A 12,326-nucleotide genomic window follows, 5' to 3' on the forward strand; every position below is an offset into this window, starting at 1 on the left:
AAAACATGATAAAAGAAACCATTAGAGCATCAAAATTAAAAATGAGACAATTTAAACAATCAGATCAGTAAAACCTGATTTAAAAAATCAACCATAATTAACAACACTCCAAAATAATCACTTTACTATGTTGAGGTCTACTTTTCTAATCTTCAAAAAAATGTTCACACGTATTTGCACATAAATATATATTTTAATTTAACGTTATATTGTAAATCTTTTTAGTCTCAAGTTTGGATTTGAAGTATATGGTGGGGAATTTTAAAATATGTATTCTGTATTGTAGAATCTATACTTACACATATGTAAACTATGTTATATATATTATATATAATTAAAAGTATATATGGATTTATGACATGTTCATTTATGTTTAGCATACAAATTTTTTTAAATAGTTGTTTACGATTTCATAAGCAAGCAGTGAAAGTTAAAATTAAATCCAGAGTCATAATATTTGCATTGTCGACGAAAATAATCCATAACCAATCTATAAATGAAAATCTGGGTGAGTTTATTCTGAGCTGAAATCTGAGGACCATGGCCCGGGGCCTTTCTTCCCAAAGGAAGAAAGGGCACCAAAGAAGTGAGGTGTACAGAGTGGTTATATACTCCCAAAGAGGATGTTTCACATGTGATTGAAATGTCCCTCCCGCAATAGTCACAAGATTGCCCTGTCTGTACAGCACTTGATGGACACAGCAGGTAGTGGGTCGGCTGTCTTGGTGGGCATAGCAGGAGGCAAGTCTATTGTCTTGAGCTGGGTGGTCACAGGTGAGGGCAGCAATCAGTTTCTAGCCTAAGGAAAGATGCTTAATCCTTAAGGGAATGCCAACGTTGGGAAGGGGAGGGAAGTTGCACCTTTATCTCAAGGGCCTTTGTTCTTGCCAAAGGGAATATCTAAAGCAGGTATATAATGCATGCTCAACCTCCGGCTGCGGTCAGGCCCTTTTGGAAAGACTAGGTGAGGCCGAATTAGGTTTATACCAAATGGCTTCCTCATATACTCCATACGTCCTATATACATCCTATATATTCCTCATATACATCCTATTACTTGCCATTTTTATTTGCCAGCATATTCACATAATTTAAAGAACAACCAGTAATATACATGATAATACTTATCCTGTCTCTAAATGATTTTTATTAATCTGAAAGGAGTTTAAAGAATTCTTTAACCACAAAGTGTTGTAAAGTGTATTAAGAAGCAAAAGTTAATATAATCTAAAATAAATTCAGTGCTGCATTCAGACGTTCCTGGTTTGTGGGCACATGCGCATTTGCTTGGGGAAGGAATTCTCTCACCTTCCCTCGAAGGGGAATTTGTGTGATGTTTGTTTTCACTGAGAAGGAGAAAATGGAAAAGCTATTTCAGAATTTTATTTGATTGCTTTGAAAACAAACAAACAAAAAGGGCTTTTTTTCTTGCGGCTTTGGCCTAATTGCTCTTCCCTTCAAATCTCTGGGGTTTTTTTTTTTTCCTTTATCTGTTTTCAAGGTAGATTTAATGGCTTCTGGGAAAAACTTGTTTAATTTACTTCTTCCTTTTGAAAAAGCTTTTCTTTTCTGTCTTTTCGTGTCTTGCTCTCTGAAGTCTCATTTTGTCTTAGCATGTGGAGGAATTAATAATGCACGTGACTGATTTTTTTTCTGATATTCTGCAACTTTTAAGAGGTGGTGCTTAACGGTCTGATCCCGGAAATGATATATCCTCATTTCAATTCTGCCTCTGAGAAAAACTGTATTATCTCCAGAGAACCATCATGGCACCTTATCCACTTGTTATCAATGGCCTTACCTGTACAATAGAAAGGGAGGGAAGCCCCTTTTAGATGAAAGCACTTTGGGTTTAAAAAAAAAAACTGTTAAGGAATTTACGTAATTAATTTTAAAGATGTGGAAGTATAACACAGATACGTTCATGCCCTTAGTAATTGCTGACTAACTTGAACTTCAATACTTGCTCTTGAAATACCTGTACCCAAGTGATTTCTCATGTGTTATTTTCTTACACAAAAATAAGAGCTAATGTTAATTGAAGAGTTGCTATTCACCAAGCACTATTCTAGGCCCTTGGCATCTGTCATTTAATATTTAGAACAACCTACTAAGTAGATACTATTATTACTGCATTTTACAGCAGAAGATACTGAAGTAGAGAGGGATTAAATAACCTGCTCCAGGATTTGACTTCAAGTAAACTCGCGGTGGAGCCTGCAATTTTAACCTCTATTTATTGTTAACCATGAAAAAGTTATCGACAGGACAACTGCATTTAGGATCAAAAACGGCTAATGTCTTTCCTAATAGCACAGAAGATAGACACATACATGGTGTTATAAATAACAGTAAAGATATAGACATTTCCTTAGAATAATATAATTTAGTGGATACCATAGTTCCTCCGCTGATCACAGCTCTGTTCACATAGAATAGTTTCAATGAGGGCAATATTTTGAAGCAGACATTTGTCAAACATATTCTTGAGGCTGGTTTATATAGAAGTGCATGCCAGATACCTAAATCTGAACTTTCAAAAGTATTTTCTTGCTGATTCAACAAAATGCAAGGTAATCTCATCTCAAAGAAACAAAAAGTCATGTTTTTAAAGACTTTCATATTTTTATGAAAGAGTAAAAATTATAGTTCTTTCAGCTATGTAGTAAACTAATATTTGTGGTTGGGTCAGAGACCTTTCCGACTAAGGCATTAATTTAGGGATTTAGAATAAATTTATAATTTTCCTAAAGTCTACTTAAATGAAAACAACAGAAAGCAAAACCATATATATTTGAGCTTATCTTTATATTAAAAAAATGTTAAAGTTTACTTTTACATTATGTACTTGTTTTACGCCAGGTGTTCTTCTTTCTGTTCCTCAAATATTACTTCATGTCATCTTTCTACCAACGGTGTGCAGTGGTTACTCTTGTCTAAATTTTACAGGTGAAGAAACGCAGAGCAGTTAAATGGCTTGCCCAAAGTCGTCCAGCTGAGATGGGGCAGACACAGGAAATAAGACTTCAGATCTGATTCCTAAACCCCATGATCTCAATGACTATCCTATATTGTGCATCTTGGGCTTTTAAAATTGTCTCCAGGTATCTTTCTCTCTCTCTCTTTCTCAATCTCTCGCTCTCTCACATACACACACAAAGTAAACCAAGCCAAGTCTCTAAATATGTCTAACATTTTATTGATGGATCAAATCACCCGAGGGCGTTATTATAAGGCTGACAATATATGGTGAATGGAAAAGTTATATTACTCTACAGTCTCTCTCTCTCTTTTCTCTTTCTACAGACATATGAATATGAATATACGTATATATGTGTATATATATGTATACATATGTACATACTATACGTGTGTATGTATATACACACACACATAGTTAGAGGCAGTGGTCCTATGAGTAAGCCTGAATTACCTATTTAGTTATACTCCTAAAATCAGCATATATATTTCATAAGTATTCATATTTTTTATTACTAAAATTATTTTCAGTGGCTTTCTTTGCATTAATTGGTAATGGAGTTTTAAAGTCATGTTTAACAATGAAGAAACATTTATTTCCTTTCAAACAGAGTTGGATAAATATGATTTTAAATTGAAAACTTGTGACTCTGAAGTGACTGAGTGTTCTCGTCTTTCACCATGCGTCGTTCCGAGCACACGCTCGTTAGCCATTTCAGATGGCCCATCAAGGAAGAGCAGTGAGCCCCCTTGAAAGCCCCTGCCACTGGACTTTCTTTTCCCCTGTGTAGTCAGGTTTACAGTCGAAACATTTGAAAACATAAAGAAATTATACATAAAGATGTACACAACGATCAGCTGCTTATCCTGGCTATGAGAGACCAAGAACTAACATTTTTATCACATTTCACAAGTAACCACAAGTTACTTTCATAAACATTACTTTCAAGAACTGAAGTTGCATAGGCAGGTCTTATTTACATTTTCCCCATCTTTTTGAATAAAGGTAAAAAAAATCAACATTCATAGAACACTGTGAATGCTCATAATTAACCAGGTAACATTAAGAAAATAGTAACTAGTCTGCGCCTCAGTTTTTTACCCTATAGGACAGGGCTGGTAATATTTCTTACTTAAGGAGTTTCTACTAATCCCAAGATAAGGAGGAGGAAGGTGACTCCATCCTGCAAAGAGCCTTCCTTTGTCTCAGTTTTCCCCTATGTCAACATGAACTAATGCTGAGGTCCTAGAGTAACACGAAAATTCTTCTGTAACAAGAATTCTAGGATATAAATGTAAGATACTATTGGCTGCTCGTGACCAGGTTTTCAACTCAGTTTAGCAAGACTTTAGGTCATAATTTATGTAGTGTCAATATTTTTCTTCCTCTTAACATTCATATTGTAAGATTAAAATTTTAAGACATTCTATTTCTGACTTGGATTCGCTCAAGGTTAAGTGTGTAATGCAATCCTCTGCTTTCTTCTTCCCTTACTAGGGACTTGCAGAATTTGTCAGGGTTTTGAGAGGAAACATAACAGAACAAGCGCAGAGCATTTATTTTTAAGGAAAGGTATTTTCATGCTGTGCAGATAGACAAACTCTTGTGTGAAGTCTAATAAGCGTTAGTCCAAAAATGCAATATTAACCAATATGTAGTACTGGTGGTATAAAAAAATTGATACTTCACTTGAAATATATTACTAGTAAACTAATATTTTATAGTTCTAGTAATTGCAACCCCTTTAAAGACACAATTTCCTTAGAACATAACCCCAGTTAAAACGTCATTTACAAGGGCTTGGGTCATCATTCGCTACAAATGGTTTTAATCAAAGGAAAATGCTTACAGGAACAAAACTAGACAGTATTTTGTGTAATGCAATAGCTCCCCCATCTTACAGACTAAAGAATATAAACTGGAATTCTTCTTCTGACAAATAATATTAACAAAGTCTATATTTTATTTTGTTAACTCTATTTTCTTTCGTTAACTCTTGCAAACAAGAGAAACATTATCATTGATACACCTGTTCCAAAAGTATCCATTATTGCTACATGATCTTCTGAGAATATAAAATCCTTTCAGAACACTGAAAATATCTGTGACTAGGACATTTAAAATTCATTTTGTAAAGATGAATAAATATCGTGGATATCCTATACTTTTTTAATGTGTTCTGAGAAAATGTAATTTTCATTTATTTGCTTATATGCTTTAAAAGTGATGCTTTGGGGCCAGCCCGCTGGCATATCGGTTAAGTTCGTGTGCTCCATGTCAGTGGCCTGGGGTTCACGGGTTCAGATCCTGGACATAGACCTGCATACCGCTCGTCAAGCCATGCTGTGGCAGCATCCCACATACAAAATAGAGGAAGACTGGCATAGATGTTAGCTCAAGGACAAGCTTCCCCAAGAGAAAAGAGGAAGATTGGCAACAGCTCTTAGCTAAGGCTGAGTCGTCCTCAAACATACACACACACACACACACAAAAGTGATGTTTCTACTCACGAAGTCTTTTTTAAAGGTTTATTTTATTTTGATCACTTATCAACAGTAACTAAGGTTTTCTCTCCAAATTAATTTGACTCAATACTTAAATATTTAGTCAACATTTCATTCTTGCAAAATAGCTGAAAAAATAACTGTGCAACTTACCTCAGGTCTCCTTAGCAATGATTACACAAGTAATTCAATAAAAAAATCCTAAAAATTACTTACTCAAGACAACTCAGGTGGAAGGATTTTTCTTCTGAAATTCCTGAAAAATTGCATCTGCATATATATAAATTAATATTTCTGAAATTATTTTACATAATATATGAATTAAAATGTCTCCACTTTCAAAGTTTCATCAGGTCTTATGCTATAGAGTTCTATGCTATAGAGTTATTTGATGTTTAGCAGTAGGAAACAAACACAAATTGTATGAAAGCCAGAAAAAAAATGCCCACCACATTAAAATCAAAATAATGAATAGAATAAAGGAGACTCACAGACAGATTTACAAAAAAAAAAGTCTTGTAATATTACATCAAAGAAATGGTTCCATTTGAGGAAAATCCTCCTCCTCCCCCCCCCCCCCGCCCCCCATACACTATCACCCAGATTTCTTGAGAGCATTTGACAGGAAATATACTGGTCAAAGATATTGAATGTTTAATAACGGAGCCATGTGAGGACCCTTTTAACACCCTGTAGCCAGTTGTATTCTAGGACCAGCTTGTTGGCTAACTGAAGCCACTTGTGTGCATCTCTTCTCAAATCTGTGTTCACTGATACATTACAGTAGCTTGAAATCATCCAAGGTTGGATCATTTAAACCATGGATATCGGCAAAATTTACATATCAAAATCTTCCTTCCTCCCTTCCCCAAACTCTCCTGCCAAGCTGGTTGTTAAACATTTACCGGCACACTATGGCCATAGTAATTCTAAACTTAAAAAACACCTTCCAGCATAAAGATTTCCTTTTTGCTGTGCACTCTGTGCAACATTTCCCAAAACACTGAAATTTCCTCTTTTGGTAATTCTCTGACTCTCTCATACAAGCATGGAAATACAGAACTTCTATTTTTGTTTTTACACTCACTGTCTAAATTGTTACACAACTACATTTGTAAATGATAATCACTATTTAATAAATGAATTCTAACCTGAAAATTCCACGATTTGTCATCTTCCATTAAAAATTATACATTGCCATACATAATTGATTCCACAGATTCTGCAATCTAGTGAAATTAGCAAAAAGAAGAAAAAATTAAAATTAATGTAATAATTTACTTGTAAAGCTACAATAACTTTATTTTTGATGCAAATTTACATTTGTGAATATAAACACATAGGGACAGAGTATTAGATCTGTCTGCATACCTTAAGCATTTTTCTTAAAAACCAACAACTAATTTAAGCTAAAGGCAGAGGTATAACTAGAATAGAGGGGAGAGAAAAAGAAAAAATTAAATCTAAATAAAATGTAGGTTTATTAAAGTGCTTTTCTGGTGCTTTTTTATTCAAATGTTTAGTGAAGTAATTGATGGACTTCTGTAATTTAAATAAAATGTTTTATCATTTAAATAGAATTAATAAAAGTTGTTTAATATTTAAATAAAATTAATGTAAAATAGACATCTGTTTTGCATCAGTTGGCCCTTTAATATTTATTACAGGTAAGTACTAACCTTAAAACCAGTGGTTCTCCAAACATAGGCAACACAGAATTACCTGGAGGGCTTGTTCAAGGATTCCTCGGCCCCAGCTCAGAGTTTCTGTTGCAGTAGATCTGGGGTAGATCTGAGAATGCGTGTTTCTAACAAGATGCTGGTCCAGGGCTCACACAGTGAGAACTTCTGCTCTAAAAGTGCACATCTTCTAAATACTGACTTTATTGTGGCTAACCACTCTGACGTTGACAAATTACTCAACTCTTTGAAACATGAATTGAGCTGTTGTCTAATTAATAAACCACACACTTTTGCTTTTAGAAGTATAATGAACATCTTTTTGAGGTTCTTATCCTGATGGTCCTCCTGGTCCCTGTACACAGAAGGCAAGGAGAGATCAAAGAAAGAGGCAGATTACTCCAGACTGGTAGGTGGCAGGTTTAATAAGCAGCAACTTACATACAAAGCTTGTGTTGGGCACTTGCAAGACAAGTACCTCTCTGCACCCGCCCACCAGAGTCTTGAGAGTTTATACGGGGCCTTAAAAGTGTTCAGTCACATGTACCGTCCAGATGGTCTCAACAGCCCACTGCTCTCTCAAGGCCTTGAAAACGGCTCTAGCTCTGGGAACAGTGGGCAGAATGTACATTCCAAGGCCAGGGGAGGGTGTGAGGAGCCTCTGATTGCAGGGGTCCAGCTCAGGGGTCAATCAGCAGTCACATGCTCCCCATGAGTTCCTCCAACATATCCTCAACTAGTTGACCCCCATAATGAAAAAACAAGTAGCTTAGATTTTCTTAAAAACAAATTAAATATTTTCTGAAATCCAGTAACTCAAACATCCGATCTGAATTTACTTTATGGTTTCATATACTACAAAATAACTCTCCCATAATATTATTGTTTCTTCATAAAGTATTTGTCCTTGAAAAATCAAAATGTTTGCGTGTGCTTTTAGAAGAAAAAATTGCACCTATCTGAATTCTAGTAAAAGTTGTGATGGTGGTGACAGAAAAAGCAAGGTATATTTGAACTGTTTTGTTTTGTCTTCTTTTTATTATTTGTTTGTTTTAAATTAAATTTTTGCATTGTCCTCGATCATTTATTTAGTTTTTAAAAATATCAGTTGACTACTAGTTTGTTTACAGATTTTTCTTGCATAGCTTTTTAAAATAATACATCTATCACAGAACCTTTGTGCCTCAGAAGACAGATCTTTAAATATTTTTTACTACATGCCATAATTTTCATTGTAATTAAAAAATATAAATAAGAAAGTCTTGCAGCAATAAAAGTAAATACTTATGGAAGAACTTGGACAAGTCAATATGTCCCAGCTGCTGTCATGCTTCTAGAAAAATGTCTTTTCTTCCTAGGGCTAATTTCTCATAGATAGGATCCCCTACTAATTCTTTGGGTATCTTGCTCCAGCAATTTATTAACTCTTTTCCCTGTATTTTTATTCTTTATTTCTTAATGAAATCTAACTTGATAGATGCTTCAACCCTCCTTATCTGCACTTGTCTTCTTACTTGAATGATCCATATCCCTGACTTAGATTTCTCATCTACCATTTTTTCTTTGACCCACTGCAAGAAGCAGCCATCCTCTGCTCTCATCTCTCCACTGAAACCCCTCTTCCTAACCTCACCAGGGAGGCCCTATAAATTTTCTCCCCCTCATTTCGCTCTTTATATTTCTAATCTGTCTCAGACATTTGATACTGTTCTCCAATCCATTTCTTGAAATTCTTTATGTCCACGCTTTTCCTGATATCATCCTCTTCAACTCCCTATTAACATATATTCCTTTTCAACTAATTTCTACCTCCTTTTTCATCAATTCCTTGCTGTTCCTATACTTCTGGGGTCCACCTTTAGTCAAATATTCTCACACATACATTCCCATTTAATTCCATGATTTTAATTATCACATATATTAATGACTTCCAAGTGTATCTCCATCCCAGATTGCTCCTCTGAGCTCAACTTATATATCCAAATACCTACTGAGAATCTTTCTTCCAACTATCTTAAATTCACATAGAAAAACTGAATTAATTGTTTTCACCCAAATGCTTGGCTTTCTTTCTCCGTCCATATATTGGTAAACTGGAGACCCCAATATGTTCTTTCTTGTCTCCAGATCTACTTTTCAGAAAACTTAATCAAATCTCTTCACAGAGTCAGGCTCCCATGGACATTTGCTGAGTAGGTAGCAGGCTATATTACCCCATTGCCTGAGTACAACTGGGCCAGTCTTATCTCTTTTCTGGGGGTTGAAGTTAAGACACAGACCAAATTAGGAGAGGGTGAGATGACCATATCTGGGCCACATTCTCTAATCATCAAATAGGAAAAAAAAAGCTGATCTGAAGAGAAAGGTTCATAAAAAGCCCACATGAAGAGAGCAGTAGAAATGAGAACCTTTGTTACCCTAGTAAGTGAAAAAGATGGATAGAGTAACTGCCATGCTTTATCATAACCCTTAAGTTCTTCTGTACATTCTTTTCTTGGGTTACTGGAGATATTCCTGTACAGTTGCAGTAAACTCTAATCAAGATACCTGGGGATCAACGGACGTCTGCCCTTTTTCAGTGATCAAATTATCCATGAGGCCATGTGGATATTAACTTCTTATCACTCCTTGAATCCAATCCTCTTTCCCCAATCCATAGCTATGCCCTCTTATTCCTCATCTAACCTACTGGCATTGTCCTTTAAAGCACTTTCCTTCATTCACCCTCAGCCATCCCTCTGTCTTCCACACTGCTGCAGGACCAATATTTCTAAAATAGGAATCCATATTTATTATTCTTCTGCATAAAGACATTTAATGGCTTCCTGCTGACTGTGAGATGAAGTCAAATCCCTCAAGCAGAGCATGTGAACTGCTCTATGTACAGAACCTGGCTGACCTTACATTATCCCGAGGGTTTACTGTCTTCTACTTATATATTTGGCTCATGCCATTTGAGTTTCCTGAAACACCCTTCTCTATCTTGTCACCTGGATCATTCCTACTTATCTTTCCAGACCCAACTGCAGCATCCACATTTGCAAATCTTCCCTGACCTACCGAGTAGAGCTAATTATCTCTTCTCTAGAATACACTACACAACGATGTGTATCTACTCTATTTCATTTACTTATTTAAAAGGCATTCCTTCTTTCCAGACTATAAGCTCATCGCTGATGGAGAACAGTATTTCATTATTCATATAGCATTCATTTATTTATTATGATCTGACTAAACTTGAGAAGTTACTGGTATAATCTAAAGTAGATCTGGGTTTCCTAGATCCTAATGATTAACCTGCTGGTCTATGTGTTAATCCATAATCTGATTCACTTTTTCTTCAAGAAAGAGGACAACTGTAGAATTATTATAATTGACACTGTGCTTCTTTTAACTGTCAAGGAACTTATGTTGAAAGATAAACTGCAGCACATTAAAATTTTCAAGAGTTTATTTGGGCACACATCCATTTGAGTTGGGCAGTACCAAAACAAAGGTGGTGAGGAGCACTCCACAACAGGAGCTAGGAGAGAGGTTTTTATAGAGAAGATGCAGAAACAAAGCAAGGAAATGATTTGATTGACTATAGCTTACGCAGTTGCCTTATTTGGGAAAGTCTAGTTAGCTGTTCATAATTGGTTGTTCTTAAGTTTGCTTTTCTCAAATTTGAGTGCCTTGACTATGGTTTAGGTTTTGGTTTGCTTAAGTAGGCTACCAAAGCATTAGAGTCACCTTGGTCTAATGGCCTCCTTGTTTAACTAGTTTAACAATCAAATCCCCAGTCTTATTTAAGTTAATGGTTCTCTTCATAGCACTTCAAATTGTGACACATATTGTTATGATTCCTTGGAACCACAATTTACTTTTTCCTACTCAAATTCCACAAGTATTTTTTAGACCAACTCCTTTTACCCAAATGTGGCCTGGATAATACATTCTCCTCCTTACAACAAGGAGCCTTACTAATAAGATTGGAGAGTGGGAGAAAGAGGCAGTGTGATCTAGTTGATTCTAATCTGCCTTTACTTCTCTCCATGAAGCGTGCAAAAGTTAGCTTAAGGTCTCTGCATATCAGTTCTTTAAAATTTAAAATCAGTGGTTGAAATAGCCAATCTATAAATTCTCTTCTAACTTTAATTTCTGTTTTTGGGAAATCAAATATTTCCAAATATTAAGAAACAGAATAATTTGGAAAATTATCATTAGTGACCAGCATGCATACTTATATTAATACTTAAAGGCATATATTACTGCTTGGATATTCATAAATTAAGATATACTAATGAATTTCCCCCTTCCTAGGTGTGAATATCACAAAACATTTTGATTACAGTAACATACATATAAAAGTACAGGGGCTCTATGTTGAATTAATGTAAATGTCAATTGTCTGATTTTAATTTTGAGTAAATCAGAGATGTAATACAACAAAATGTCAGATTAGATAGAAAAGGTACTTACTCATTTGGAGGTAACCTCTAGAAGATTGTGTTCCAAGAATGTTTCATCATCAGTTCATGCTGTTAAAGCCTGAAACAGAAATACTACTAGAAACAGAAACTGGAACAAAGTCTCAATTGCTTTCATCATGATTGCTAAAGATAAATGACTTCTTATTTTCATGGATGCAGTTTCTTAAAGTCCGATGTTCTGTTTCACTCACTACCGTTACTAGTTTAGAAAAAAATAAAATGAAAATACGTTTTAAAAATAAGTATATTATACCTCTATTGAACAGTCTGTTCCGTGTAAATTTCATGTATATGTCTCTTTTTAACATTAAAATAACAGAAGGGAAATTGATCTGTTTGAAATCACAAAATAAATGGTTAAAAAATGCCTGGCACATTACCTTATGCATATGCACGTTACCTTCTGCAGCACTTGCTAAAGACAGCAATAAATATTAAATTTGAAAATACAAAGAACAAAAATTAAGGATGTCTTTACACTCACTATATTTAAAAAATTGTTATCATCTCGTGTAAATGTGATCTGCATAGAATTTAAAATACTGCATTTGCTGACTGGGTCATTGCTGAAACTACAAACACACTCTGGTGCACCGTGGATGATGCTCAGTTACTTTCTCTTCTGAAATTTAACAACTTTTTTCAGATCCAGGGTTTACTCTCTTGGGCTACTCATTACTGTTGCCTTTC

The 12,326-nt window shown here is 35.1% G+C and overlaps 1 long non-coding RNA gene across 1 annotated transcript; it reads right to left on the reverse strand.

Annotated features, from left to right (window-relative positions):
* Positions 1–1,368: 1,368 nt before the first annotated feature.
* LOC103558167 (uncharacterized) lies at positions 1,369–11,835 on the reverse strand. The gene is made up of 6 exons (XR_546668.2): positions 11,626–11,835; positions 7,208–7,519; positions 6,637–6,714; positions 5,702–5,755; positions 2,840–2,995; positions 1,369–1,801 (listed from the first exon to the last, which is right to left on the reverse strand). It is a non-coding gene; the product is annotated as an uncharacterized lncRNA (long non-coding RNA).
* Between the last annotated feature and the right edge of the window lie 491 nt (positions 11,836–12,326).

The sequence above is a fragment of the Equus przewalskii genome, chromosome 1, assembly GCF_037783145.1.
Source record: "Equus przewalskii isolate Varuska chromosome 1, EquPr2, whole genome shotgun sequence".
NCBI lineage: Eukaryota > Metazoa > Chordata > Mammalia > Perissodactyla > Equidae > Equus > Equus przewalskii.